The sequence below is a fragment of the Saccopteryx leptura genome, chromosome 2 (assembly GCF_036850995.1).
Source record: "Saccopteryx leptura isolate mSacLep1 chromosome 2, mSacLep1_pri_phased_curated, whole genome shotgun sequence".
In the NCBI taxonomy this organism is placed as follows: Eukaryota; Metazoa; Chordata; class Mammalia; order Chiroptera; family Emballonuridae; genus Saccopteryx; species Saccopteryx leptura.
This window is the reverse complement of record NC_089504.1, coordinates 126,940,532-126,967,407: the sequence shown is the minus strand read 5'-3', so window position 1 is coordinate 126,967,407 and position 26,876 is coordinate 126,940,532.

The window sequence follows — 26,876 nt, the reverse complement described above, 5'->3', positions numbered from 1 at the left end:
TTGAGTTGAAGTGTCCAGTGTTGCAGTCTTCACTGGCCTCCCACAGGATCCCTCTGCTTCTTATTTGCCTAGCTGTCTACTCTTGCTGATTTCCTAGGGGTTCTATACGGCAGACAAGAAGCAAGTTCCTCTTTTCTGCTTTTTAGCTTCTCTGCTTTTCATACCTCTTTTTATTATTTATTTATTTATTTTTATTTTTCCAAAGTTAGAAGAAAGGAGGCACACAGACAGACTCCCGTATGTGCTGGACTGACATCCACCCAGCAAGCCCACCAGGGGACTATGCTCTGCCCATCTGGGGCATTGCTCCATTGTGGCCGGAGCCATTCTTGCACCTGAGGCGGAGGCCATGGAGCCGTCTGCAGCGCTGGAGCCAACTTTGCTCCAAAGGAGCTTTGGCTGCTGGGAGAAAAGAGAGAGATAGAGATGAAGGAGAGGGGGAAGGGTAGAAAAGCAGATGGGCACTTCTCATGTGTGCCCTGACTGGGAATCAAACCCGGACTTCCACATGACAGGCCGACGCTCTACCGCTGAGCCAACCAGCCAGGGTGCTTTTCATACATCTTTATCAGGGCTATCTCCAGCTTGGAGGAGTTAATCTGGTATTAATTTATTTCTCTTGAACTTTTACTTTCCTGCTATTTTTTTCAACTAGATCGCTTAAATAGACACTCACACAGGCAAGCCCATGTGTACAAAACCAGTTAATTCCGTAGAACATATAGGAAAATATGTTGACAATTCAAACGAGAGATTTCTTTTTTAATTCATTTGGCATAAATAATCAAATTTTGGTAGGTATCTACCAGGAATAGATTTTATTTTCCAACAACTGAGAAGATATATTCTTATATGTATCCAGACTTGGAGAAAAGGACTTTGAGATGTTCAAACTCCAAGTGAGGGGTGACTTGCAATGATTACTTTCAACCTGAAAAGGAGAGGATAGAGCCAACATTTGTACAATGTCAAGGAAAATTCATTTGTTTCTCAATAGGAGACAAAACTGTATAACAATGCTGCAAAGTTTCATCTCTCTTGTAGTGGGAATGAGGCAAGATAAGAAAGTATTTTGCTACTCCTTACATTTACAAGGGGAATTATGTCATAGACATCATCAAGAGTGCTTAAGATGGTCCTTTAATTGTTATATTCAAGAATATTTGAAAATTAGTTTTATATACAAATACCCATTTTATAACAATTTAGCCATGTATTTCTACTTTTCAAGAATTCTAATCAAGTTTAGTTGATAATTTATAATATTCAAGGTTGTTGCTTTGGTAGCCTGATTAAATTAAGAAACTTGGTTGGAGAAATGTTAGAACTATGAGGGAGAATAACATTTAACCAAAACTCAGTCAAAATATATATTAAATACATCACTTCCTTTAAATTATTTTTTTGGGGGGAAGGATTAAATATATACTAAAGATTAATAAAATAAAACTTAGGAGATGAGGAAATAAAAGTACCCTGAAACTGACTGTATTGGGTAATAAAATTCCTTCTAAGGCTTTTTTACCTTGATACCCAGTGAAGAGAAAGTATAAATGAAGTTTGGTTGCTTAAAAAAATGTACTATATCTTTTCAGACCTGGCCGGTTGGCTCAGCGGTAGAGCGTCGGCCTAGCGTGCGGAGGACCCAGGTTCGATTCCTGGCCAGGGCACACAGGAGAAGCACCCATTTGCTTCTCCACCCCTCCGCCGCGCTTTCCTCTCTGTCTCTCTCTTCCCCTCCCGCAGCCAAGGCTCCATTGGAGCAAAGATGGCCTGGGCGCTGGGGATGGCTCTGTGGCCTCTGCCTCAGGCGCTAGAGTGGCTCTGGTCGCAACATGGCGACACCCAGGATGGGCAGAGCATCGCCCCCTGGTGGGCAGAGCGTCGCCCCATGGTGGGCGTGCTGGGTGGATCCCGGTCGGGCACATGCAGGAGTCTGTCTGACTGTCTCTCCCTTTTTCCAGCTTCAGAAAAATGAAAAAAAAAAAATGTACTATATCTTTTTCATTTCAACAATTTTATAAAAGGTAATTTATTTTGCACCTTAAATGATATTATCTTATTATTATGCTCAAACATCATGAAAGATCTTGTTATAAATTTTGAATAATGTGATATTATATTAACTATTATTAATTCAAGTAGTTTTTCAGTTGTTTCAGCTTATATATATTTTGTGACAGTCAGTAATTTATCCATTTATTCAAAAATATTTTTGTGTAGTGTTCACCATGTGCCAGGCATTGTGCTAGGGGCTAGGATAGAGATTTACTTGGGAAAGACTGTCAAGGCCCCAAACAAAGTCCCAACTAATTTTATGATTGAAAGAAATTTTTATTTTATTTTTATGTTTTGAGTGAGAGGAGTGAGAGAGACAGATAGACAGAGACAGACAGACAGGAAGGGAGAGAGATGAGAAGCATCAGTTCTTTTTGGCGGCATCTTAATTGTTCATTGATTGCTTTCTCATATGTGTCTTAACTGGGGGGCTACAGAAGAGTGAGTGTCCCCTTGCTCAAGCCAGCGACCTAGGGCTCAAACCAGCGAGCCTGCACTCAAGCCGGCAACCTTGGGGATTTGAACCTGGATCTTCTGAATTCCAGGCTGACGCTCTATCCACTGCGCCACCACCTGCTCAGGAGAAAGAGATTTTTTAATACTGTGATTTATTTATTTCTGCATTGATCTCTGGATTTCAAAATAGGAGGCTACAGTAGCAAAATTAATTGCCTGGTGGAGAGATAGATGACTTTAAAAAAAATGTTTGCTCTTTTCCTTTTCGGCATCTATCTCAAGAGAAGATTGATGATTAAAAATATCATCTACCTGACTTTAGCAAAGGGATGTCTTTCTGATAGTCTTATAATTTGGATTATATTTGTGAACAAATCTTTACAAATAGTCATGTCCTAAAACAAGTAAGAGAATATTTAAATGAAGATAGTGTAAATCTTTAAATGAAGGTTGTGTAAATCTTTAAATGAAGATTGTATATTTGCTTCAAAAATATTGACACAGATTTTTGATATTTATTTTGGCTGAATTAGAGTTGTGATATTTATCTTGGCTGAATTAAATATATACATTTGAACAGGTTCCAATTTCTAGTCAATCATAGACTGATATGTTATGTACAGCCTCTACTGATTACATAATTATTTGGGGAAAAGTTAAATAAGTGAATGATCTCTCTCTCTGTCTCTCTGTCTCTCTCTCTCTCTCTCTCTCTCTCTATATATATATATATATATATATATATTTGAACAATTATCTTCCTCCACCAATATGGTTTTAGTCAGAAACAAAAATATAATTGTCAAAATTTAAAAAATCAAAGATTATATAAATATTTATCATTTGTGATTCTGAAAATAATTGTTTTTTGATTTTCACTTAATTGTATTTTTTTCCAATAAGTTTATTTGATGTTTATTAGTGTATGGAAACCATGTAATTGATAATTATATGGCAGAGCAATTAAACCAAGTCTGGATCGGCAGTGTGACATTATCCCTTTTTATCTTCTTTATGAAGTTGGGCAATTGGCTTTTCTGACTCAGTTTTCTATTTGGCAAAACAAGTCTAGTGATATATGTTTGCTTTTATTTTGCTTTAGTAAAAGATTGAACATGATATCTGGCAAATAGAGAAGTGCTTAATTAATAATTCAGTATTCTATTCTTATAGACTATGCACATCTACTAGACTGAAAAACAATACATACTCAAAAGGGATTTAATAGTTATAGAATTTTTTCACTCATACTCGATTGTTTTACTCAACATAGCCATGCCTTTCAGTTTTTCTCAAACCATTTATTATTGAAAGAAAAAGCTGCAATCATATTTTTCAGTTACAGGAAGATGAATGATAAACAGCAGAAGAGATTAGATTTTTGGAATAATTCCAGATTATTTGTACATGGAGCTCATTTTGGTCTTTGGCAATCTCATATTATACATTTTTAACAAAGAGTTGTCATTCTAATATGGAAGGTAAAATGCAGAGATTAAAGTAAAATTGGAAATGATAATTGAGGACTTAACCTTTTTATGCATTATAGACTAAAGGCCATCAGGGAGTTCGAAAATCTTGAGATACTGTCATATATACAACTATGATTAAATTCTATTATAAAATAGATGTGTGAAAAGAGAGGATTTTAATGAAAATAGTTAAAAATTTATTCGGTAGAATGAATGATTTAATGCCTCAATCTTTCTCAGCTGTACTTTTGAGAAAACACAAGAGCCAGAAGCAGAGCTCAGAGTGGTGGCAGAAAGGCCACTCTGCCAGGGCAACTCTAGTTATCAGCCTTTGTTGTAGTTTAAAGTTCATGTGTCTTTGTATGTGTTAACTTCAAGGTTATATTTTTGTGCAGTTTTCTCATTCTGTCATTTTGCGTATACCTATGATTTTCTTTGTATGCATTATATTTATGAAAAATTATTATAAATATATATTTTTATGATCTGTATATATAATGTTTGATATCTTATCTTATAATTATCATTATTTCTAAAGAGAAAAATGTGACCCATAAGTAGCTCTTATTTTATATTTTTCAAGTGCTAGGTTATTTTAAATAAATCAATTTATTTTTTGTGGTATTTACTAAATGAATTTTATTTTAGAAGTGAAAGAATTAAATAAGTATTGCATGCTTATTGTTAAAGAGAAACAGAAGGAGAAAATAAAAATATAAATAATAAAGTAAAAATTCACCTATGACCTTATCTGGTGATAATCATCATTGCTATTTGGATGCATATTGTTTGTTTTGTATTTTTTATGTGTTCAATATGTTTACCACACAGATATATGAATGCACATACTATACCATTTTTATTTTACAAAAATTAAATTATATATATTATAATACTGTTTTGTTTCTCTTTTCTTTAATTAACAATATATATATACTATCATCTTATATGCCTAAATATACATCTACATGGTAATTATAATAGTAACATAATACATAATATTCCATAAAAAGTTTTATCCTTTATTTAACCAATTCTGATTTTGAACATTTAGAATATATACGAAAGGCAGTAATGGATGTGTAATGGCTAAAAGCATGGTTTTTAGATCGAGACTTCTTTGGTTCAAATATCAGCTCTGCCACTAATGGATGAGTGATTTTGGGAAAATTTCCTAATTACTATGTTAATCACTTTTTTCACAAGTGAAAGAAAAATGATAGCAATTCTCTCAGGGTTGTTGTGAGGGTTAATGGATTAATGATAAAAATAGCATTTGTAAAATTAATGTTAACCTTGGATTGGAAAGCAGTGTGAAATCGCATATACTTTCAGTGCTGATGCAACAAACACTTTACAAGTCTCATCTTTAGACATTTAAATCCAGAGATGTGTTGAATCAATACAGAAAATGCAAAATATTCCTGATCCATCTCAATTCCTTTTTGTATTGGGTATTTAACCTCTCAAAATATCTACCTAAGGCTCTGGTCGCCGCACAGCAACGCCCCAGAGGGGCAGAGCGTCGCCCTTGGTGGGCGTGCCGGGTGGATCCTGGTCGGGCGCATGTGGGAGTCTGTCTGACTGTCTCTCCCTGTTTCCAGCTTCAGAAAAATACAAGAAAAAAAAAAAAAAAAAGAAAAAGAAAAAATCTACCTAACAGTGGAAAAGATTAATCTATTAATCTACTCTGGGGAAAATATTCTCAACATATATTTATATAAATGAATGATATATATATATAAATGAATGATAAATGAAAACTTAAAAGACATTTGAATGGGTCAAAGATCAAGGGAAAAATGGATAATGGAAGCAGATACACAGATAATCCAAATGGCAGTGTTGGCAGACAAAAACTTTAACTATAATTAATATATTAAAGAAAATAAAGAAGAATAAAATAAAGTTTAAAAATAAAGAATTTCATAGACATTCAAACTATCAGAGAAATTCAAATGAATATTTTACTAATGCTAAAGTTGAGAACTTGTTAGGTTGAACTAACAGACTTGAGACATCAGAAAACAGGTTTAGTGAAATAAAAAGACAGATCAATAGAAAACAAACTGATTCACAAATAGAAACAATCTGTACTGTACTGCAGGAAGGCATGAAGAGAACTAGAAATAGGCAAATATAAGAGATCATTCACTAAAGTCACAATGATAAACATGTATTACAGGGCTTATAACCAATGTAAAGTAAAACATAAGACAATAATACTACAAAAGGCAGGAGAAAGGAAATGGTGTTATACAATTTAAGGTTCTTGAATTATTTGGAAAGAGGTAAAAGTAATAATTTAAGATATATTATGAGACATAATCTTGAGGGTTACCATTGTCATACAACAATGCATAACAAATATTAATGATTATAAACAAGTTATTTAAACATTTGATTAATCTAAAATAGGGCAAGAAAGAGGAATGAAAGGCAACACATTATTTATATACTAAATATAGTACAATGAAAAGACAAATGCTATTTAACTGGGTCAAAATAATAAATACACAAATCCCAACTATTTGCCAGGCAATGTTCTGAGTATTTTTATAGCATCTGAGAAGTTATTACCTAACCCAAGATCACAAATATTTACTCCTGTATTTTCTTTTAAGAGTTTTATGTTTTTACTCTTACATTTAGGTCTGTTATCCATTTGGAGTTAATTTTGCATATAGTTCAAGTTAATTAAATGAAAAACTTTCTTCTTTTACATGTGGATATCCCAGCACCACATGATCTGTTCTTATGCTACTACTGCACTACACTGTCTTGATTACTGTAGTTTTGTAGAAAGTTCTGTAGTTGAAAAGTGAGGTTTTTCTCAAAATTGTTTTAGTATTCTAAGTCCCTTTCATTTCCAGATGAATTTTAATATCAGCTTGTCAATGCCTGTTAAAAAGGCAGCTGGCATTTTGTTAAAAATCTTGTTTAGTCTGTAAATTGATTGGGAAGCATTGCCATCTAACCAATATTAAGTCTTCCAATCCATGAACATGGGTTATCTTTCCATATATTTAGAGACTTTTAAGATTTTAAATAAATATTTATAATTATCAATGTACAAATCTTCCATTTTTTATTAAATTTATGTTTAAATATTTTCACTTATTTTATTTTATCTATTTTTTGTATTTTTCTGAAGCGAGAAGCGGGAATGCAGAGAGACAGACTCCCACATGTGCCCAACCAGGATCCACCTGACAAGTCCACTAGGGGGCAGGGCTCTGCCCATCCAGGGAGATGCTCTTTTTTAACTGGAGCCATTCTAGTGCCTGAGGTGGAGGCCATGGAGCCATCCTCAGTGCGTGGGCCAACTTTGCTCCAAGGGAGCCTTAGCTGCCAGAGGAGAAGAGAGAGATAAAGAGAAAGCAGAAGAGGAAAGGTCGAGAAGCAGATGGGCACTTCTCCTGTGTGCCCTGGCCAGGAATTGAACCTGGGACTTCCACATGCCGGGCTGATGCTCTACACTGAGCCAACTGGCCAGGGCTCTCAAATATCATAGTATTGTTTCCTTAATTTTATTTTTGGATTGTTTATTGCTAGTGTATAGAAATAGTTGATTTTTGCATATTAATCTTGTATCCTATAAAATTGCTAAAATTGAGTTATAACTTAATGAATTCCTTATCATCATCATCATCATGATATTTGAAAATAGAAATACTTCTTCCTTTCTATTTTGGATGCCTTTATTTCTTTTTATTGGATAATTTTTCTGATGAGGGCTTCCAGTACAAAGTTGAATAGAACTGGCAAAAGTAGACATTCTTGTCTTATTTCTGGTTTTTGACTGTTCTGATTTTAGGTTTCTGTTATTAAATATGATGTTAGCTGTGTTTTTTATTTTTTGTACATATTCTTAGTTTTTATATTCCTAGATTTTTTTGTTTGTTTTAATCATGAGTGCTGAATTTTTTCAGATTAGTTAAGATCTGTGATTTTTGTCCTAAATTCTATGTATATAATGTATTATGTTGATTAATTTTTCAGATTTAATCTAGTCTTTTATTGCTGGGATAAACATTTTTATATTTTTCTTAATTCAGTTTACCAGTATTTTGTTGAGGATTCTTTCTGGTCGGGTCCATATTCATAAGAGATATTGTTTTGTAGTTGTTTTGTGATTCTGGTTTTGGTTTAAGGATAATAATGGTCTGATAGAATGAATTGCAATGTGTTCCCTGTTTTAATTTTTTGGAATAGTTTGTGAAGTATTGGCACTAATTCTTTACATTTTTGGTGGAATTTGCTCTTGAAAATATGAAGTTTGGATTTTCTGAAGAAGGGGCGGTTGAAATTACTAATAGAACATCACTTTACTTTTTTTGTGTGTGTGATTTGCTATTTAGGTCACTGATAACATGCAAAAAAAGTATCCTTAAAGGGTAACTATTCTAAACACTTCTCATCAGACCTCCTTCTATTGGTTTCCTTAGAATTTTTTATGAATGCATTCCGGGGATTTATTATGAGAGTTTGTACAAGATCACTAGCTGACCTCAACAAGTTAGAATCTCTAAGAAATGAAACAGGAATTTAAGTATGTGAAGCAGCCCTGGTTTGGCCTAAACACTATGGTTATAACTGCAGTTAATGGATTCATCCTTTGGTTGTGAAGTTAAGGAAGCACATAATTAGGACATTGATAGGTTTTGGTAAATGGGCTTTCAAAGTGTTAACATCCAAAAAATACTAATTCTAGTATGAATAATTCATGTAGATGAAGATCTTTTTATTTCAACCATTTTTAATCTATGAATAATACATAGAAAGCTCCAGGTACCATACCATTGGCTATTCTTATAGATAAAAAATAGATTTGAAAGAGGAAATAATATAGTTTTTACAGGTCAGTGTTTAAGGGACTAATTTATTTACCCAGAGAACATTTATGTCTTTCCTGCTGATGCCTGGTGGGCCCATTACCAACATTCTACCTGGCAGCACTAGAGGAATGCATTCCAGTTAAGGATAAATGGTAATGCCCCAATGCATTAAGTGAAAGCCTGAAGAGACAGGGGCTTCTGGCGAAAGATCAGAAATCTGAATGGTTTTTAGAAGGTGGTGTTTTATAGTTAGTGCTCTGTGAAAAGTGTTAGATAAGTGTGGGACTGAGGGTATAATTTGACATATGACACATCATCATCTTTATATGATAATATAATCAAAGTAGTCGTCAAAATAGATGCTGGTATATTGTGAACAAAATGAAGTGAATTAAATTCAGTTTTAGATGGTGGTATGTTGGGCTGGACTGAGTGAACCTAGACAGGGCAAAGCCAGATGCTTGAGAATTACATAAAATCCAAGCCATTGTGGCCATTGAAAAGATAGAGGAAAAAATACAACAAAAACATAAATATGAGACTAATGATGTTCATAACTGGGTCATTCTTCTCAAATGACCAATGAGAAGATCGTCATATAACAGAGAGTTCAAGTCATATGTTAAAGGTCACTGTTTAAGAGAGTTTTCAGAGTTCCTGAGTCCAGGTACCATTCTCATATTGTTCTTGCAAATTCCCCAAGAAACAGAAAAGGTGAAATTTTCCCCACTGTAATGCCTGCCCTCCTCAAACATACTTTAAGATACCATAATAACACACCATGGACACAATAATAAAGTTATTAGCCTTGGCTGGTTGGCTCAATGGTAGAGCATTGGCCTGGTCTATGGAAGTCCCAGGTTTTGATTCCTGGTCAGCGCACATAGGAGAAGCAACCATCTGCTTCTTTCTTCACCCCATTTCTCTCTCTCTCTCTCTCTCTCTCTCTTTCCCTCCCACAGCCATGGCTCAAATGGTTCAAGCAAAATTGACCCCAAGAGCTGAGGATGGCTCCATGATCTTTCCTCAGGCACTAAAATAGCTCAGTTGCCAAGCAACAGAGCAGCAGCTTAGATGGGTAGAGCATCGACTGGTAGGGGGTTTGCTAGGTGGATCCTAATCAGGGTGCATGTGGGAGTTTATCTCTGCCTCCTTGCCTCTCACTTAATAAAAAATAAAAAATAATTAAAAAAAAAGAACAAGGCTACTTCTAGAAGGAAAATTTAGAGTAAGAATGTATTCCCTAGTTAGAAGCAGTGTTGTATGACTCTGGCTGCTTGCAATTCACATTGAAGTCCATTTGGTAATGGCTTGTCTGAGTAACTGGATGTGATGGTTCTAGAATGTTAAACTTTCCAGACCACAAATTCTACCAGCTCCAATTAAAAGTAATAAGTTTTCTCTTTACATTGCTGGAGGAGAATATGCCAATAACATCTTTCACTAAGTAGAAATTAGGACACCTTAGCTTCATGCTGTTCAACTTCTCAGAACTTTAGTATATAAAAGACTCTGATGTGGGACAAAGTGAATTTTTTATTTAAAAGATATCCTAATGCTCCATTTGACAGGCTGTTTTCATGTCTTTGAACACTTTATTTCTGAAAGTATCTTCCCATTTGGCTGTGGGCAAAATTAATTTCAACTTGAGTAGATGTATCATTTACATTTTAAAATGCATTTTTAGAAATAAATCCATAGATGTTTACAAAAATAATTTTAGCTGTAAAACTTGAATTTAATTCAGAAAATATGAAGTGTTATGTACTATTTATTATTGTTGCTGTCATGATTTTTTTTTAAACGAAAGCACTCCTAAGTTTATACTTTAGGATATGTAAGTGTCCATTAATCTTTCTAAATGAAGACCTAGTTTATGGAATTGCTTACTACCTTCAATGATATGGGCTAATACCTAAATATGTAAGTTTGCACCTCACAAAACCCAATCATAAATGGGGATAAAACTTGTTCTGTTTTAGTTTCTTTTTATTTTATTGTAATTTCTGATTAAAAATAGACATAAAACATATTTCATTAAATTTGATTCCATCCCATTTGCTTTTCATGGTAGATGCAAAAATTTTAAATCGAAAAGTGCTTCTTATGGTTAAATTATGGCCCACCATACATATCACTTGTGAAATTGTGATAATGCTTTTAACTGTGAGGTTAACTGCATGCTTTCTTTCATATTGTAATAAAGTCTTTAGTATATGTATCTTATGATGAGCAAATGGGGCTCTGAATAAAGAAGATATCAATGTGCATTTGTCAACATTATCAGAAAGCCTGCTGTTTCTAAACAAGTAACCTTTCTCTTTTTACAGATTGGATCCTATTTAAGAAGACAGTTGTAATTCCAGATTTATTACTAAAAGGGGCATTTTCCAGTTCTTGAGTATAATTACAAAGCCTGTTAAACCTGTATTCAAACCCTGCCTAGGAACTTACTTGGATTTCTGGCTCTGTGATCTTGGGTTAGGCATTAAATTCTTTGGCTCAACGTGAAATAATTTACGTAATCAATAAATGTAAATTAGTCTTTCTCAGTTTATAGCCAATTTTTATATGGCTTTGATGTTTCTTCTTGGTAAATATATTAATTTGTTAAGGTTCCCATAACAGAATACCACAGACTTGGTGGCTTCAGTGACAGACATTTATTTTCTCACAGTTTTGGAACCCAGAAATCCAAGGTCAAAATGTCAGAGCAGGTCTGGCTTCATCTGAATCCTCTCTCCTTTGCTGGCAGATGACCACCTTGCTGTGCTTTTTCTTGTGTGTGAACAAAACCCTGGTATCTATCTCTGTGTGTCTAAATTCCCTCCGTTTATAAGGACACCAGTCATATTGGATTATAGCCCACTCTAACAATTTTATTATGATTAATTACCTCTTTAAAGGCTCTAGTTTCAAGTGTAGTCAGATTCCAAGATACTGGGGGTTAAGGTTTCAACATGTAAATTTGGGTGGAGTGGCACAATTAAAACACTAACATTGTTTTTTATCATCGGTTCATTTGTTTATATATATTTTCTCTTAACATTCATTTATAAAGAACCTATTCTGGGGCAGGCACCTGTGCTAGTGTAGGGGATATAAAATATTTCAACACTGTCCTTGCCTCAATTAACTCATAGTCAAGTTTCAATGGTTTGCAAATTTGGCTGCACAACAGTATAACGTGAAGAGTTTTAAAGTATACAGACTCATGAGTAAGTGGGGCTCTTTCAGAGTGGTAATGTGTAAATATGTTGTTGTAAAAAACTCTGAAAAAATCTCTGGGAGATATGGGCATATCCACCAGTCAAATGGGAAATAACCATATATATATTGCTTTGTAGATAGTTGAGCCCTTTTGTGATCATTATGCCCTCTAGTCCTACATAGTCCAGTGAGGTTAGAAATTGAGCTTAAGAAAATCTCAAGTGCTTTGCCCAAGATGACATATCTGGTTTGAGTGAGGGGTTGGACTGAGCCTTTTTACTCCACTTACCCAACATGAATAAATCTCTAATTATTTTATGAGATAATCTTAAACCATTGGGTCTATTGGGGTTCTGTATGTAATTGCCAGTCATAGTATTATTCCTAAAGCGATCAGTGGAATATTTCTTAAATTTTACTATAACTTAAGAAAATACTATAGGGAGAAAACCAAAAATGAAAACAAGATGCACATTATTTTGAAAGTTTAGAGTTCAGATATTTCTTAAGTGTGTTGCACAAATCTTAGCTGCTCCCTCAGCCCTTACCAGGTTACATGTTCACTCCATACCTCCAAGCCTTTTAAAAACAGAAAAATTTGCCCTTCCTGTTATATCTCATGGGTATGATTAGACAAGACCAAATTAAATTTTTCTCAGTGTTGACTCTGTAACTTCATTATATTAAAAGTCTCAAGGGACTAAAATTAAATCTGTAGAAGATAACCCTGCTGGCAATAAAAAGCCTCTTTGGTGGCCTTTGCTTTTGAAGTTTAGTAGGTCCCTTTCCAGGTAAAACTATTCAGAACGTTCTGGGGCCAAGACAAATCAAAGTAACTTTGTTGGCTAAAGCCTTGTTATGGTTTCCTCATTTCACAGATTTTCCAGTGCTTGAAAAAACAGATTGGTTTTTTTGAGTCAATTTCATGGGAAATGTCATAAGCATGAAAAATTTTGTTTTGGATTTTAAAGTACCAGGCCTTTTTGGTAGAAAATAACCAAGGTAACAATGAAAAAATAAGAGCATACAGGTTATTACTTTGTTTTTGTTATTAAGTAAAAATGTGTGACTGCTTCCTTTTTTCTCTTTGAAGCATATCTAAAAATATAATCTTCAGTGATTTTCAAATATATGATATGTATGTTTTCATTCTTATTAAAAGGGGTCAGCAAAGTTGTGAGGAAAAGTGTTTCCTTGCTTTCAATTAAGGTTAGAAATTAGATTCCATTAGATCAGGAAATTAGAACTATGTTTTTTGGGTTACAAAGCTATACTATTTATTTTACTACTATTCAATTTTATAGTTTGAGTTTTGTTGGATGATGGATTTATTCAGATAATAAGTTAATAAATTAAAATATTGGTAAAATTTATGAATCTATTACTGACCCATGTGAAAATGTAAATAAGTCTCCTTCTGATATATATTGAATTCAAGTGTAAAGGGTCTAACTAGGGTCCCTGGAAATCAATTTAGGACAAAGGTTGGCCAAGTATAAATCTACTTTGAACCAGTGACTCGCCTTAGTTATGGCTTAAATGATTTTGATATCAGTAAAACCCCTCTGTGATTTAATCTGATCTTTGTAAAAAACAAAGTTTCTAGAGGAGTGGGTAAACCAAAGGTTAATGAAACTTGAAGTTTCTAATTAAAAGTTCTTTCAGTGATAATGTAATTGTAGAAGTCAGTTGATAATGTAACTGTGAGGAGTCAGTTGGCAAGAAGTCTCAAAGTTCAGAATATCAAATTCCCTTTCTCCAAGGAATGACACACCCTTTTTTCTTACCTTCTCCATCACTTTTGATTCGTGCTAATTCATTATTTATTTTAGCACAAATGACAAAGAACATAGTACTGAAAGTCCTAGCTATAGCAATCAGACAAGAAGAAATTAAAGATACTCAAATTGGAAAGGAAGAAGTAAAAATGTCATTATTTGCAGACAACATAATACTGTACACAGAGAATTCTAGATATTCCACTAAAAAACTAGAACGATAAATGAATTCAATAAAGTAACAGGATACAAAATATTCAGAAATCAGTTACATTTTTATATACCAATAATAAACTGTCTGAAAAAAAAACCAAAAGAAACAATCCTATTCACAATTTTTACAAAAAGAATAAAATAACTAGAAATAATCCAGGATGTAAAATTCCTGTACTCAAAAAATGATACAACACTGAAGAAAAAAACTGAAATAGATATAAATAAGTGAAAGGACATATTATGTTCATGGATAGGAAGAATTAACGTCATTAAAATGTCTATGTTACTCAAAGCAATCTGTAAATTTTATGCAATTGTTATCAAGATATCAATGGTGTATTTCACAGAACTTGAACAAATAATACAAACATGTATATGAAACCACAAAAGAGACTGGACAGCTACAGCAATCATGAGAACAAAAAACAAAGTTGGAGGAATCATCCTACCTGATATCAAATTATACTTCAAGGCAATAGTAATCAACACAGCATAGTGCTGGTATTAAAGAAGACATTAGAAAATGGAAAAGAATAGAGAGCTCAGAAATAAACCCACATCTTTATAGTCAGTTAATATTTGACAAGGGAGGCAAGAACATAAAATGGGGTAAAGATAGTCTATTCAATAAATGATGCTGGGAAAATTGGACAGATACATGCAAAGAAAAAAGTGAAAATAGACTATCTTCTTACATCATACACAAGAATAAACTCAAAATGGATTAAAGACAAATGTTAGACTGGAAACCATAAAGCTTTTACAAGAAAATATAGGCAGCAAAATCTCAGAAATTTCTTGTAACAATATTTTTTCTGATCTATCTCCTTGGGTGAGGGAAGCAAAAGAAAAATAAACAAATAGGACTACATCAAACTAAAAAGTTTTTTCACAGCAAAGGAAACCATTAACAAGATGAAGACATAACCCACTGAATGAGAGAACATATTTGCCAATGATACATCTGGTAAGAGGTTAATATTTGAAGTTTATAAAGAACTTATACAACTCAATACCAAAAGGAAAATAGTCCAATTAAAAAATGGAAAAAGACCTGAATAGATACTTCTCTAAAAATAAAATGCAGAGACATACAGGTATTGATCAACTTACAACCTATGCAACTTATGACCATTCGACTTTATGACCAAAATTGCTAGCCACGACTGCTCCGTGTCTAATTTTGTGTTTTGCAAATATTAAACCAGTTGTACTGGTAATGCAGTGTTTTACTTAAACCTTATGAATATAAAAATAAGAAACAAAATGTTGTAGAGATGATACAAATGGCATAAAATGAACAAAGAAAATTATGATATATAACAATAATGAAAGAAAATTATGATAAAATATGAGATAAAGATTTTTTTGTGGCAGAGACAGAGTCAGAGAGATGAACAGATAGGGACAGACAGACAGGAAGGGAGAGAGATGAGAAACATCAATTCTTCATTGCAATTTCTTAGTTTTTTATTGATTGATTTCTCATACGTGCCTTGATTGGAAGACTACAGCAGATCGAGTGACCCCTTGCTCGAGCCAGCGACCTTGGGCTCAAGCTGGTGAGACTTACTCAAACCAGATGAGCCTGCGCTCAAGCTGGTTACCTCGGGGTCTCGAACCTGGGTCCTCGGCATCCCAGTCTAATGCTCTGTCCACTGCGCCACCGCCTGGTCAGGCAACTTAAAGATTTTTATAACATCATTTCACAATACTGTACATATAGCCTACTCAATTACGACCAAATTGTGTTATGACCGGTCTGTCGGAACCAATCCTGGTCATAAGTTGAGCACTAGCTGTATATATAAAAAGATACTCAACATCACTAATCATCAGAGAGATCAAAATTAAAACTGCAATGAGATATTACATCACACCAGCCAGAACAGCTATTATCAATAAATCAACAAAGCAGTGTTGATAAGGATGTAAGGAAAAGGAAACTTGCTTACACTGTTGGTGGGAATGCAGATTGGTGCAGTCAGTGTGGAAAAGAGTATGAAGTTCCTCAAAAAATTAAAAATAGAGTTGCCTTACGATCTAACGATTCTACTTCTGGAAGTATATTGGAAGAAATCTGAAACACTAATTTGAAAGAATACATGCACCCCTATGTTCACTGTAGTGTTATTTACAATAGCCAGGATTTGGAAGTGGTGCAAGTGTCCATCAGTAGATGAGTGGATAAAAAAGCTGTGGTACATTTACAAAGTGGAATATTTATCTGCCATAAGAAAAGAAGGGAATCTTACTTTTTGTGACAGCCTGGATGAACTGGGAGATTACCACACTAAATGAAGTAAACTAGTCAGAGAAAGACAAATGCTGAATGATTTTACTTATATATGGTATCGGATGAACAAAATAAATTCACATACAAAATAGAAACAGACTCATAGATACAGAAAATGGACTGGCAGTTATCAGAGGGGATGCAGTTTGGAGGGTTGGGTGAAAAAAAGATGAAAAAAATATTAAGTAAAAAATATAATAATAATTTGTAGACACAGACAACAGTATAGTTATTACCAGAGGGTAAGGGGAGTGAGTAGAGGTCGAAGAGGGTATAAATGGTGATGGGAGGAGATTTGACTTTGGGTAGTGAATACACAAAACAATATACAGATGATGTATATATTATGGAATTGTACCCTTGAAACCTATATAATTTTTTAAACCAATGTCACTCCCAACAAATTCAATAAAAATATAAATAAAAGCCTGATTAAAATTGCTAAATATAATCTTGATGTTTGGGCCCAAAGGAGTATATGTATCAAATAACTTTTTTCTTTATTTTTCTTTTTTCTTTTTTTAGAGACAGAGAGAGGAAGGGAGAAAGAAGGGAGAGGAAAGGGAAGCATTCATTTGTTGTTCCACTCAGTCGTGCATTCATTGGTTGCTTCCCGTGTGTGCCCTGACTGAGGGTTAAATCCACAACCTTGTCATTTAGGGATGATGCTATTAACTGACTGAGCTAACCAGCTATAGCTTTTTGATAGTGGATATGTTAGTTAAGATTGGATCTAGCTATAAGAGAAACGGAAAGACAAATTAAAGCCTTTATTTTTCTGATTTATTAAGAAATCATAAGATACCATTGCTGCTTCATAAGCTCAAGTATGTCAAAGCTAGGTTTCTGTAATTTTTAAGCCTTTCCTTCATAACCACAAAAGGACTGCTAGAGCTCCAGCCATGGTGTGCACAGTTCAGGGAGGAGGAAGAGCAAAGACTAAGAACAAAAAAACGAAGGAGCAACATAGCCCAAAGTGGAAGCCTCTCATTCAGTAAGTTCCACTTACTTCTCATTACCACATTCATTCCTACCTTCAAGGTAGGTAGGAAAATGCTGTTATGTGTTAGCTGGCTGTACTGGTACTCTTAACCGAAGTTTTGTCTTTAAGGAAGAAGGCAGAATACAACCATCAGGTTCTGTACAGGGAGGAACCAGAGCAGCACCCAGGATTTTCACTAGACCATAGTAGACTCTCAGTAAACATTTCTTGAATTAATTTGATTTATAGATGACATAGTTGATATTTTAGAGAGCTTTAGTTTTAGCTAAGCTACCCTCCGTGGCTTATAAACACATTAGCCACTTCACTGGAAATTAATAACATGATGGATTTGTTTGGTTATTATAATGATATTAAAAACTTCTAAATGGGCTATGGAACTCATGCCATATTACAAAAATGGTAGGCTATAAAGTTACATAGAGAGAGTTATCTGTGAAGGATCTGTGGCTATAGTTTTTTGAGGTTTTATTATGTGCAAGGCCCTAGGCTAAGTGCTTTAGTTTATCATTTTGTCTCACAATAAACCTTCAAGGTAGGTATCATTTAAAGATGAGGACACTGATGTTCAAAGAAGTTAAGTGACTCTCTTAAGAACACATAGCTAGACAATAATCAAGATTTGAATTTAAAACAATGATTGTAGAGCAGGGTCAGCAAACTATTTCTGTAGAGTGTCAGATGGTAATTATTTTAGTCTGTGGGAGTCATGACTCTCACATGTGATAAAAGTTTTCATATTTTTCAAGCACTTAAAATATATACACCCTTCTTAGCTTGTGGACAGAGTGTCAGATTTGTCCCATGTGTCATAGTTTGCTGACCACTGCTCTAAATCCTGTCCATTTGACCTTGGTGCTCTATCTACTATATACTATATAGCTCCTTTGTGTTTTATCTGGCTACTATAGATATATAAAGCTAGAATTTTCTTGACATCTGCACTCTCTGTGACATCTCTACCTTTAAAAACTGCAAGGAAGAAATAAATAATTTTCTTTCTCAGTGATCTGAAATCAGATCATTAGAAAGTTCTTTTTAAACATGGAAGACCAACTTTATTTCCTTTAAATAAATAGTGCTGTATTATTGGTACTTATTTTTTATTTATGCTTCCCAATGACAACATTTTCTCCTTTTTCAGATTTAAGCGGTTTTATTTCTTTGGAATATCATATTGCCCTCATGTGTAATTAATACCTCCCTTGAAGCCTTACTATGACAGAAAATGATAAACTATATCTAAAGGCCTTTGCCCAGTGACTTGAACCTTCCTAACCTCATCATTGAGGAATTGTTTCTCTTCAGCTGCTTCAGTAGTGTCTAACTCATTCATTTCTCATCCTTCTCCTTGCTAAATCTCCTCTTTAGTTGGGGTCACTTTCTTTCATCCTTGGGTACATACAGCACATGAACTCACACATCAGGGTTAGATAATAAGCCTTGCTGCCATGAGGACAAATTTCTTCTAATTTTTCAACCACAAACTTTAACTTGGAAGGAAATCCACATTAATTTGTGGGGACCCCATTGTTGAGCAATCATGCTGGTACTGACTTTATTCTCTTGCATGACTATGAGTTTATTTTTCTTTGTCTTACTTGTCCCTGACATTTTTTTTTTAAACTGAACTTGAGACTAGCTTTTGAGGGGAAAAAATATTGCTATTCTTAGTTTTTCTTTGTTCCACTTTGCTCTACCTCCTCCAAGTCAGCTGTTAGAGTGTGTGAGGAAATACGACTTTATTACAAGAACCACTGAACATAGTTTCCTCAATTTGGGCCCTGGCCAGTTGGCTCAATGGTAGAGCATTTGTCGGTGTGTGGATGTCCCATGTTCGATTCCTGGTCAGGGCACACAAGAGAAGAGCCCATCTGCTTCTCCACCCCTCCACCTCTTGCTTCTCTCTCTCTTTTGCTTTCTCTCTCTCTTCCCCTCCTGCAGTCATGGCTAGAATGGAGCTAGTTGGTCCTGGGTGACAAGGATGGCTCCGTGGCCTTCACCTCAGGAGTTAAGAAGAGTACGGTTGCTGAGCAATGGAGCAATGGCCTCAGACAGGCAGAGCATTGCCCCTGGTGGGCTTACCGGGTAAATTCTGGTTGGGGCCCATGTGGGAGTCTCTCTGCCTCTCCTCTTCTCAATGAAAAAAAAATTTTTCTCAATTTACATCATCAGCCCCTAATCCAATTTGTACATTGGTCATTGTTACTGCAATATTTGGGCTAGATGTTTGTGAAGACATGATAAAGAGGGCAATTTCTTATGAGGGGGTGTTGGAAGACAGGATTGATTCTAGCATCTTTTGATTTCTCTGAACTTGTGTGAGCTCCAAACTCATGGTAGTTATGAAACTTTCTTCAGACTTAGCATACAGCACAGCATCAGTGAAAAGATGTGTTGAAACTTGAAAGGCACTTCTTGGTAGAGTCAATAAAGATAGGGGACCTGACAGAAACATTTTAGTTTTTCTAATATTAGTTATTCCAAATATTTAAAATGTGAAGGAGAATTCATATAGAGTTGCCATGTTATACTATTCTATTAATAGGCTTTTCTATTATGTATTTTTATATTGTGTATTGTTTATTTACTTTTATAGCATCAGTACCATATGGATTTATGAGGTGACATCAAATGAATATGTAATAGTTCAGAATTAGAAGAGGTTTAAGTGATTCTTCTCTCTGTTACTTTTTGGGTGACCAGCTCACACATTTCATGACTCAGGACACACCATTGCCAGTCAGATTTCTTTTCTCAGACATGATGGCATCTATATCTGTGGCAGGAGCACCAGATGGGATTGGGGAATTTAGTCAGTCTGATTTATTGTAGCTTATCTTGCACATGCCACAAATGCTGGAAATGAGTCTGATATGCCTGACATTTGCCACAGTGTAAAGGCTGCATAAAATGAGAACCATTGAACGTCCACGAGAGCGCAGGGTGGGCTCCTGGAAATGGACAACTGTGAAGACAGATGTGATGAAAGGAGAACACAACTCAGGTTTCCCGAACCTCTGCTGCTCCTTTGCTAACAGCCAGTTTTGGCCACAGAGTATGGCTCGTTTGAGATGCCTGTCTTTCAGATGCTCCCATCTAAAACTTCCACAATTATTTATACTGATATAACAAATGCAGCGGTTGTTTATTTTTCTAAATAATTAAATATCAGGAAGAAGAGGGACCCTAAGGGTCTGCTTCAGTATGCTCCAGTCAGTTCTAACATGAAACTACTGAATGGAATAAAAGTAAGTTTTCCTATCATGGCCAGGTGACTTTGTTGGTTAGAGAATCATCCCAAGGCACGGAGGTTGTGGGTTTGATCCCCACTCAGGGCACATGCAAAAGTGGCCCCATGGTTCCGTCTCTCTTTCTCTCTCCCTTCTTCTCTCATTGAAATCAATAAATAAAAATGAAAAAAGAAATAAAGTAAGTTATCCTTATAAAAGTCCTGATAGTATAATGCTTTATTTTACTAATGAATGCATAAAATAATGTGCATACTTTTAAGGAAAATGATAACACAAACATAATTGCTACATCACAGAGACTAAGAAATGGATGTTATTTACACATAAGGAACCCTCCATCCTATACCACCATTTCTCCCTCTAGATAGCTATAATTCCAAACAAGTACCTTTGAATACATCCCTAATCATATATGGTTAGGTGTTGACCTTCTGTGAACTTTTAAGTATATGAATCATACATTTAATTTTCTTTGACTTGACCTCCACGTTGTATTTTGAATTCATTTATGTGTATTGTTGCTTTTATTCCCTCTCACTCTTTCCTGGTACTCAATTCCCACCTTGCTGCAATCCCAGTCTTTTGTCACCACATATTGTGTTTTTATACTTATTTTTCTCATTATATATTTTACTTGTAAATTTTGAGTCATATGGTCTATGATATTTTTTTAGCTAGCATATATAACATGCATACTTGAGGCCTTCTCTTTATTCTTCCCTGCAACGAATCAAATACCTTAGAATAACTTGATCACTATGATAGCAACTTGTGTATTACTATGGTTCTGTGGTTTAATACTAGCTATTTACCCCTACCCCATACAAACATACAATTTTTTAAAACTTTTTCTTAATGAGAGACAGAGATAGAAGCATTGATTTGAGAGAGAGAAAGAAGCATCGACTCGTTGTTCCACTTAGTTGTTCCATTTAGTTGTGCACTCATTAATTGCTTCTCTACGTACCATGACTGGAATTGAACCTGCGACCTTAGTGCATCCGTGTATCAGTGCACCGGGTTTAGGCTTTATCCACAGAGCCACCTTGCCAGGTACCAAACATACAATTTTTTATTGCTAATATGTACAATCAATGTTTGTTTAGATTTGCCCACATGTTTTCTAGTATGTTATCTTATTCTCTTTTACATCTCAAGTCTTGTATCTGGCATAATTTTTCTTTAGCCTAAAGGATATGAATGAAAATTTTTTTTTTTGAGGATCTTTTTGGTAGCATACTTTCTCAATTATTTTTTGTTTGACAGTGATTTAAAATCTGTAACACTAGAAGTCGAACTATGTTGGCAATTATTTGCTCCCAATAAATCTTGGGGCCCATTCTTTTTTGGCTTGCATAATTCAAAACCCAGCAATTATTTTTATAACCATTCTTTTAAAGATTGTCTGTGTTTTTCTCTTTGGCTGATATTAAGGTCATCCCATTTATTTTGGTAATTTTTATTTTACTGTGATGTGTTTGTGTGTTTCTATTTCTGTTTTTATGTTTAAAATTCATTTTAGCTTTCTAGATCTGAGAATTGAGGCTTTAACCATTGTCATGGAAATGTCATCAGCATTATCTTTTCCATATCGTTTGCTACCCTTGTTCTTTATTGGCTACTTTTTTTTTTTTGCCTATGATTGTACATGCATTAGACTTTCTCTTACTACCTCTATGTCTCATATTCTCTCTTTTCATTTCTGTAAGTTTCATTTATTTAGTTCTTTTCTAAATTTGTTTGATTCCTGGTCATATTATCAAACATCATTTACTTAGGGATTTAGTTGCTTTAAATGTGTTAACTGAGTATATAATAATTCCAAAATATGTTGTCTTTTAAAAAATGTTTAAATTATCTCTCTCTTCCCTTTCTCTCTCCTTCCCTCATCTGTCTATCTACATGTTACATCCTGCTGTTTCATTGATTGTGGCTTAGCTTCTGTGCAGGTTGTGAATTTTGACTGTGAGCTATTCATTTTTCTTTGAGTGTTTATTTTTGGAAATTCTTGAAGGTCTGGTTTGAAGTTAGCTCTTTCTGAGAGGATTTATATTTGTTTCTGCTAATCATCTGCAAGGCACCAACCCAGGACACCTTTAAATTTGCCACTTGAGCACTTTGGAACTGAGTAGATAGTGTGAATGTCAGCTGCAAATCTGAGTAGAGTTAGTCAGTGGTTAAGATTCTCAGGGAAAATTTTCATTTTTCTCTTAATCCACATCTAGGGTCTAGAGAGCCATGTTTGTGTGATGTCTTTTCAAGTGGAAGGGTTTATTTCTTTTATAATTAATCTCCTGTGCAAGATTTATGTATTTGTCTCCCGGCGCTGTGAGGAGTTTGAGCTTTAACAGTCTTTTGTCCCTCTGTCCAGTTATCAAACTCAAACTCTTGGCTTCAGACAAAAATTGTCAAGGTGAAATAAGTCATCCTTAGTATTTGCTCACTTCCTGGAGTTCTTGTTTCCTTTTTTTATGTGTGTTCAATGATGTGTTCAAAATAATATGTGTAACACACACATACTATATCTATCTATCTATCTATCTATCTATCTATCTATCTATCTATCTATTATCTATCTATCTATCTATCTATCTATCTATCTATCTATCTATCTATCTAGATATATATACACATATATACACCCACAATAAAATATATATATTTTTATTTTTTTTTATTTAAAAATTTTTTTTTTATATTTCTTAAGTTGGAAACAGGAAGGCAGTCAGACAGACTCCGCATGTGCCCGACTGGGATCCGCCCGGCATGCTCACCAGGGGGTGATGCTCTGCCCATTTGGGGCGTTGCTTTGTTGCAACCTGGGCCATTCTAGCACCTGAGGCAGAGGCCATAGAGCCATCTCAGCGCCCGGGCCAACTCTGCTCCAATGGAGCCTTGGCTGCGGGAGGGGAAGAGAGAGACAGAGAGGAAGGAGAGGGGGAAGGGTGGAGAAGCAGATGGGCGCTTCTCCCGTGTGCCCTGGCCAGGAATCAAACCCGGGACTGCTGCACGCCAGGCCAACACTCTACCACTGAGCCAACTGGCCAGGGCCTTATATTTTAATTCTTTAATGAGAAGGATCATGCAGAGAATAATCTACCATACTGATGGAAATGAGTATTCTGAGTGTTAATTTAAGAACACAAATATACAGAAGACTGATTAAACCTCTGAAACTTTTTAAAAATGTTTAATTATTGATGTTAGAGAGAGAGGAAAGGTGAGAGAGAAAATGTGACAGAAACATCCATCTGTTCCTGATGTGCCCTGACTGGGGATTGAACTGGCAACTTCTGTACTTCCAGGTGACACTCTAACCAAGTGAGCTATCCAGGCAGGGCTAAATTTTACTATAGGGTTTTAAAGGTTATGTTTTACATAGATGAGTTCTTTATAACATACATTTTATTCTTTTAATTATATAAAGATGAATTTAGTGAATAAAGCACTGTTGATATTTAGATGAACATTATATATTTAAAATGAGTGTATAAGACATAGACATATTTATATTAAACACAATTATACACTCTTGATTAGAATGTGGTCATGTAATATTTTCTTTTGGAAGACTGTACATTTCATATGTATATATAAAAATATGTTTGGCTAGTTAGGCTTTGCAGGATTTTAAAATTTCTGTAAAAATCAAAGAATTGTGAGAATTACATTGCTTATCTATTTGCTTTATGAATATTATATATATATGATATCCATAAAAATGCATTACTTCTATGCTTACATTTAGTAATAAAAATAGCTAACTTTTGTTGATCATTTGTGCTAGGAACTGTTCTAAATATTTACTTAGTCCTCATCATAACCCTTGAAAAAGATACTTTTTATATGTTTTACAGATGAGAATGAGGTCAGAGAGTCAAAGAAACTTACCTGTGTTTACATAGCTAACTGCAGCCAAGTTGGAATTAAAACCTAAGCAGTGTGGTTTTAGAATCTAATTTTTCTAAATTTGTGCTATACTGATTTTCTAAGTGACTTGGAAAATTGAAGATACTTTTATGCAACAATTTATTCCTTCCTTTGAAGAATATTTATTGAATACTTACTGTGTACAAGAAATTGCACAAAGCACCTGCGATGTTCCTGCTTTGATGAAACTGACATTTTAGTAAATGGATAGCCATGCAATCAAATAGCTATAATATAAACCCAAAAGTATATACACATTAATGGTGTTTAGAAGAATGATAAAATCAGTCTGCCTGTGAGAGTCAATGCAGTCTTAGAAATTGCCTTGGTATGTGTATGTTAATGAGCATCTACCAAGTGAATAAATTAGAGGTGATGGTGATGGTGACTCATAAAGCCATGGCATTACATGCATAGCAGTATGATATATTTTATAGAACTATAAGCTCACTATTACTAGAGAGTATAATGTGTGGACCTGAGGGTATAGTGAAATATGGAGTAAACTGTTAAGCAGAGGCATTAAAGTTATGTTATTTCTTGAACCATCCAAATTATTGATACTGAATGATTTTCTAATTTAAAAAACTAATATAAGTATAGCACTATAGAGGAATACATATTTAGCAGAAGTGAACTCTAAGTAAAGGTGCAGCATGTCAGATTATATTTGAACTTGTGCAATCAAATGCCTTCAGTCAGGTAATAGGCAGTGGCTTATGGTCAGATACCAGGGAGTGTGGGCACTGTGGCCAAATAAAAAAGTCTGTCTACCATAAAGATGTTCAAATTTAGTGTTTTAAAAACACTAAATTTGCACTGCCCTGGCCAGATTGCTCAGTTGGTTAGAATGTTGTTCTCATATGCTAAAGTTGAAGGTTTGATCCTTGTTCAGACCATATACTAGAACAGGGGTCCCCAAACTACGGCCCGTGGGCCACATGCAGCCCCCTGAGGCCATGTATCCAGCCCCTGCCGCACTTCCGGAAGCGGCACCTCTTTCATTGGTGGTCAGTGAGAGGAGCATAGTTCCCATTGAAATACTGGTCAGTTTGTTGATTGAAATTTACTTGTTCTTTATTTTAAATATTGTATTTGTTCCTGTTTTTTTTTGTTTGTTTGTTTGTTTTTTAACTTTAAAATAAGATATGTGCAGTGTGCATAGGGATTTGTTCATAGGTTTATTTTTATAGTCCGGCCCTCCAACAGTCTGAGGGACAGTGAACTGGCCCCCTGTGTAAAAAGTTTGGGGACCCCTGTACTAGAAGCTACTAATGAATGCATAAATAAGTGGAAAAACATAACAGTGTTTCTCTTTCTCTCTAAAAATCAATGAGTTTAAAAAAACAACAACCCACTTTTCTGTTGAATAAAACAGAAATTGTTATTGAAGTTGTCTCAGTAATTTTTAGTTGTGGCTTTTAGGTAAGAGAGCCAATATTTGAGTAAGAAGTTGAACTTTTTTTTTCAATCCAAATTATAACCATATATAGATATATGTATTTTGACTACCATAGGTAATTATACTAGACTTTTTATTTTTTTGGCAGGTAATTAAAATGCCTTCAAGGGAAAACTTTAAATTCTGAGACACAGGCTTGAAGTGTGGTGGCACACTGTTGGTAAAGCATCAACTTAGAATGCTGAGGTCACCAGTTTGAAACCCTAGGCTTGCCTGGCCAAGGCACATATGGGAGTTGATGCTTCCTTCTTCCCCTGCTCCTTTCTCTCTCTCCTTTTTTTCTCTCTGCTCCTTCAAAACAAAAAAAACCAATAAATAAAATATTGTCTGAGAAACAGGTCAAAACAGAAATGAAAACAAACATTCATTTTATAATTTATAAGCGTGAAGCACTAGCGACGATTAAAAATGACTAGTGTGAGATTTGAAGGGCAATATCTATAAAAAGGTATATCATGCCCAGGGACTGTTTATTCTTATGTGTGACTTTTTAAAATATGGGCAAAGAAAACAGTCTTAAACAGTCTTGGACAGATGAAGTTTCTGGCTGAACCTGATACTTGATTTGCATTTATAGTGATATAATTTTTTTTTTTTTTTTACTTTTTCCATGTTATTGAAGCTTTTTTTTTTTTTTTTTTTTTTTTTAGAGGAAAGGCTAATATGTGATCTTCAGAAGACTAGTAAAAAATAGATAATACACAGCCTTGATTTGTGCATGGACATTTTTGGACACAAGGGTCACTTATTTTTGCACATTAATATTACTAATTAGGAGTAATGTAATTGGGAACACCATAAAACAAAATGCCATAAACATGCGTGCAGAGCATCTCCGATTTCTCCACATTATTACCTTTTAAATGACTGGTTAAAAGTTTCCTTAAATTTCATCCTTGATTT